Source organism: Biomphalaria glabrata, chromosome 6 (genome assembly GCF_947242115.1).
Source record: "Biomphalaria glabrata chromosome 6, xgBioGlab47.1, whole genome shotgun sequence".
Taxonomy (NCBI): Eukaryota; Metazoa; Mollusca; class Gastropoda; family Planorbidae; genus Biomphalaria; species Biomphalaria glabrata.
The window spans coordinates 54,084,010-54,090,009 of NC_074716.1; the positions used below are offsets into that span (position 1 = coordinate 54,084,010).

Consider the following 6,000-nt stretch of genomic DNA (forward strand, 5'->3'; position numbering starts at 1 on the left):
AGACAGGTTTACTATTCTTTCCTATATGTTGACTGAAACAAGAGATGCACTATTTTGAGAAATGATGTTAACAAAATGCTAAAACAAAAAATAAGAAACTGAAAAAAAAATCAACCATTTAGAAGTAGAAATTACTGAATTTAAAATTATGATCAGGCTTCAGTGCCTGCTTTGAGCATTTTTTTTAATTGCTTGCATTTAATGTCTATTTTTTTATGTTCTTATTTCATCATAATTAATTTTATTTTACACTTTTTTTTCTGATTTTAAATAATAAGCATAAAGTTATATTTATATATAATAATAGAAGGCTAAAATAGGCAATAATTTATTAGGATTAATGACGAAAAGTGTTCACATTGACATTTCTAAGATTACCTTTGACCATTCAATAGATTGGTTTTTAATATTAAGTAGATTTAAAAAGTGTTTTATTTGTGTAAGAACGCAGCATACAAAACAGATTGGCAAACATCTAGGGGTGTTTTTGTGTTTTAGAATATTGTTATTATTGATTCATGTAGGGGTAATTGTGTGTGCAATCAGCTGACACTGATAGCACAGGCCAGAACTCAGTGAGTGGTCTACTGTGATGAGGGGTGACACTTCAGGAATGATCTGTATTCTGAATACTATATATGCAATTCATGATGATTGTCTTATGATCATCAATCACTTTCTAGAAGGTCTTTGAGAACCCTATATAAAGAACAAAGGTGTCAGTCTAGATGATTCATGATTGAGGGTCTCATGATTCATTGTGAAGGCAATAGGAAACAGTTAAATCCAGGATGATTTGGAAAGGCCTGTATAGTTTGGTACAGCTGTACAGAGTTTAGACTGCAGTACACTTATTGTTCAGTATTCAGTATTGGCTGTGTATTTATTAGACATTAAAGTTTTTACATTATTTGGAGCCTGAGTTGTGAAGTTCTTTAAGTTGGTTATGTTGTGTTGGCAGAAATCCTGGATAGAGTCTTTATAATATTATATATCCTTTTTTTTTTGTCATTCCTTTGGAACTAGCAGCTGCCAGTCGAGGGGCTTCTTTGTGGATGACAAGATCTTCTAACCAAGACCATAGCTTCAGGCTTTGATTTCATACAAGTTAATAACCATATAGATGTAGTTTTATAATAATAGGCAGTAATATTCTTTATGCAATGATGTTAGGAGCCTCTGCCCTGGTCTATTATATTCACATTTTTAGAGAAAATTAAAAAATAAAAGTTTTTTTTAGCTGCTGCACCCTAGGTGTATAGTATGATCTATAAATAAAAAAAAATGTTTTGTTTAAAATGTTTTACATGTTTCGGATGTTCCTTCAGAGTTGAAGATAGTTTACTTCCTAGTCCAAACCTCCCGCAGGATGACGGGGGGCAGGATTTGAACCCTCGACCATCGATAAATCCGAACGACCAGGCAGCCATCCAAATATTTGTACTCCACTGTTTTGACTTTGCTTTCCTTGTTTCTTTGGCAGGACATTCTACTAACTTTGTTGTAACTGTCCACCTTCCTTCAAGCAACACACAAGATTACTGGATAGCCAAAGGTGCAGCACTCTTATGTCAAATTTCTGATTAATTTTGCTTACAGATAAGTTGTAAAGCATTTAACAATAAAAGCAATGTCCATTACAAATGGTTCTCTAGTTATTACTTTGTGTTTGTTCTCCTGTTTGTTTGTTTGTAGGCTCACACAATGTTAGATATGTTAGTGAGCAACTTTCTTCTCTGATCACTATCTAGAACATGTTGTGTTCATATCACTAAAATAAAGTCTTTAACTACTTGAAGATAATTATATTTTTTACCACTATAAAAATGAAGTAAAAAATTCTTTATAAAAATTTCTATTTAGTCATAATAAAATACAATTTTTATACATTGAGCTTCTCTTGACACATGAAAGAAAATAATATGAGACTATGTTTCTATACAGTTGAAATTATATGATCCAGGCATTCAAATCCACTCTCATTCAGTTAGAATCACATTGCATAGTTAAGCAATAAATTATTCTCAAGGTCTGCAAGGTTGTAATTGTTGGAAGTGGTAATGGATATAAGCAATCCACTACCTATATCTGCTTCCTAATGGCATACATCTCAAATAGCCTTTGACAACCAGTCTAATTCATGTGTGGCTCATAGTTGAAGTTGGTGGAAGTTGGTTTGGTTCTTAGTGGGGTGTAATACCATGCCCCCAACTGTAGAAAATCAACTGTGCAAGAATTATGGGTGTGATACTAAATGTATAGCGCAATGAGTACTGGTCATTTAAAGTATAAATATTTATTGTACTCGAGTCATTCAAAGTATAATAAATAAATATTTATATCTTGAATATATTCAACTTGAAGGAGATGACACAGAAGTCGACTCTCTGATAATATTATTATAGACCGCACAAACTAGTAAGCTTCAGGCAGATGGGGCTCGTTAGCCTTGGTGAACAGGATACTGTATAGAGACTTGAATTGATGCATTCATGACTCATAACTTATTGTATTTAAAGGCTGGTATACTATAAATATAATAGAAATATGGAGTGTCCCGGCTTGGCCTCCGGTCTTTGCATAAAAGAAGGTGTATCATGGTTCCAGTTAAAAATCTTACCTTTCCTAATTTTTATATTGAGGATTAACAAAACTCCCACGGGATGCCAGGAAAGGTTTGAACCCGGGATTTTCCAGACCACATATCACTAGACAATATCCCACAACCAGGCAGCCATCCGTAGTTTCATAGCTCACACTATGCACAATAATAAATGTGATATATTATTTATTGCATATATATGTTTGTGTTTCACATATGTTGGCTTGAGCATGTTTGTTTATTAAGTGGGACATTTTTTAAATGGTTAATTTAATTTGATTAATTTATGGACTATCCAGCTATATATAGGCCTGCTACATTCAGTGAGGTCTTGTCTTCAGTTGTTTGCCTTTATCTGTGCCAATAGAAAATCCTGTTACCAAAATCATCCTTACCCAAAATAGTTTTTTCAATTAAATCTACCTTTTAAAAGTTTCTTAGCTTTTACAGACATTTTAGCCTAAAAGTCTTTTGGAAATAGAAATCAATGGATCTAATTTAATGCGCTTGGCAGAGCTCGAAAATAATATAGGGGGGGAGTGAAGCTTGATCCTAATAAAATGACCATATGTCCATGCGACCCCAAAAAAATTAATGCTACATTACCAATACCAGGCAAGGTTGACTCATCCAGCTGCACAGTCATACAATAGGTCAGCGTGTGTGTGTGTGTGTGTACTATATCGTTATGAACTGTTTTGTCATTCGTATGTAAAAAGACTTATAGTGTTCTAAATAAGGTTATTACAATCATGTTATTCCACTACAAAGTCTATGTCAGTGATGATAAAAATGTAAAAAAAAAGGAACACGAAAGGTCATCTGACGTCATCGAGACGTACATAGAAGTCTAACTTATAGAGCGCTGGTTGTAAGTATGTATGTGTTCCGTGTGCGAATCTTATTCGTATTTGCATCTATATTATTATGGTTACAGTAGTTACTTGAGGTGGTCAGTTCTAGACAAACAATTTTCATTTGATTGGGTCAATAAAAATTATCTTGTCTGAAAACAAAACATAATAAAATACTCAGAAAGACAGATGGGTAAAGCACATTACTTGTTCCATATGCTAGGACAAATGTGTACTAGTGCTCCTTTTCAATAGTGTTACTAGAGCATGGAATGGGTTGTCTGAATCAGCCAGGAAAAGCTATGACTTGGCAAATACTAAATCACTAATTAACTAGCATAACTGTATTCTCACAGGCCGTAATTATATTTTCTTTTGAAGTAACGTCTGTAATTCATCAGATAAGACAGGCGCAGTCGACGCAAAAAAAAAGAACTTAGACCCCAGAGAACCTGCTTTTTTGTGGCAAAATATGCAGTTCGCAACTGGGTCTACTTGGCCACTTAAGGGCAGGGGAAACACTCAAAAATGATAGTTTTGGAAAAAAATCGATTTTTAGTTTTTACATGTTTCAAATAGTTCAACATGTTTTGTACGTATTTTACTTAATGATAACATTGAAAAAAAAATTTAATATGTAAAAAATACATTTAATAATGGTCATCTTTTCATAATAAGAGCTGAAAATGACCAAAATACCCATTACTTTTACTTGATTTTCGTTAACAATAATTAAAGGGAGCCCGCCATGTTTGGCCTCATTTAAAATAAACATTCTGTCATCGAGAATTCATAGAAGTCTATTTATAAAGCGCTGGTTATGAGTGTGTATGTGTTTTTCGTGCGTGAATGTCGTTCGTACGTGCATCTATATCGTGCATCTATATTGTTATTGTTACAGTAGTTACTTGAGGTGGTCAGTTCTAGACAAACAATTTTCATTTGATTGGGTCGATAAAAATTATCTTACATATTACAAACGTTACTTCAAAAAAGGAAGATAATTACGTCATATCAATCTAGTCAATCTAGTACCAAGTGTCTGCAGTCAAACCCGCAACGTGTCATACAGCCCAAAAGTATCTCGTCAAAATAATGTCAACATTGGCAAGACTGCACTGGGTCGGAAATAATAATAATAATAATAATTTTATTTATAAAGCGCTGTTAACAAACAAAATGTAGGCCGTGAACTGAAAAAGCACGCAGACCGTAGCTTTTGAGGGAGAAACGTGGCACTACTAAAAGCGTTGAGTCCATTGAGCGCAGGGCTCTCTGGGGGACATATGGAGTAATCAGTTCGCTAAGGTACAAGGGCATCTCATTGTTATATATACACTGATGACAAAGTGTGGCGACCTTGTAATCGATTCTCGCTTTCACGGGAAGCCAATGGAGCGCGCGCAAGAGCGTAGGAAAGTAATTCAAGACATTATAATAGGTTAATGAAGGCCTGCTGACCACTGTTAAAAAATATATTATGGCAATACCATTATGTCCTCAGTACTTGCAAAGTCCTTCATTCAGAGAACAATACCAGGAAAAAGAAGAGGCAGACAGAGAAAGCGATTAGAAAACAAACATAAAAGAATGGGAGGGGCTTGTCTCTGAAAGGATAGACAGGGATGGAGGAAGACGGTTGAGCGATCGTGAGTGGTGCCCCAACGGGCTAACAAACCAAGGGGTAGGTTGAGGTCAATAAAGGCGCCACGACAAATGGTGCAGAGACAGCTGGTTCAATGACACCGAGTTAATTCCAGATTACACTGGCCTTAAGGTGGCGCCTAGGTAGAAATGTTAGTGGAAGCGGATAGGCGAACATCGGGTAGTGAGCCTCGCTTCTGTCCGTTTTTTTTTTTTTTGTTTTTGTTTTTTAGTTGTTTTTTTTTAAATGTCTTTGTAACATTGTTTTTTTTTTTTTTGTTTTTTTTTTTTTTTTGGTGCTTTTTAAAAATGTTATTTTTATGTTTTTGTTATGTTTTTTTTTTCAATGTTTTCCAGTGCCTAAAGAGAGAAAGAGAGAATCTTTAGTCACATTCAGCCTATTGTACAAATATTCGTGCCCCTAATGCTATCTTCAATTTTTTTTTAAATACAGTTTTGTAGAAACAAAGGGAGGATACTAGAATCAAAGCATACCAAACGACGAGAGAGAGAGGAAGAGAAACACAAAGAGAGAAAGAAAAAATTAGAGATGTTGACATTGTGTGGATGTGTATGTGTTTGTGTGTAGAGTTATTCCCCTTGGTAAGAAACCTCCTATTGTTGTGCGTGTTGTGTAAGAGTGTGTTATTACTGTAAAGAAAGGACATTTGAGTTCAGGACAGTAAGAGAAAAACTGTGCAGTAGGCTACCTTGAGAGTCCTCGAAGATGTAGCTGTACGAGCTAGAGAGACTTGTAGGGATTAGTTAGGCAGTTCTGTTGTGAAGAAAAGCATTTCAGTTAGTGTAGCCAATTGTGTTCATTGGCTGTTGTTGATGTAATTTGTCATTAAACCGCCACTTTGTTTATTGAAGCTCTTGTAGTCAAGTTGTTTTAGATGT

The 6,000-nt window shown here is 34.8% G+C and overlaps 1 pseudogene; it reads left to right on the top strand.

Moving 5' to 3' along the window:
• LOC129926892 (dynein axonemal heavy chain 6-like) overlaps positions 1-1,644 on the top strand; it is a 59,401-nt pseudogene extending 57,757 nt beyond the window's left edge.
• Positions 1,645-6,000: the final 4,356 nt, after the last annotated feature.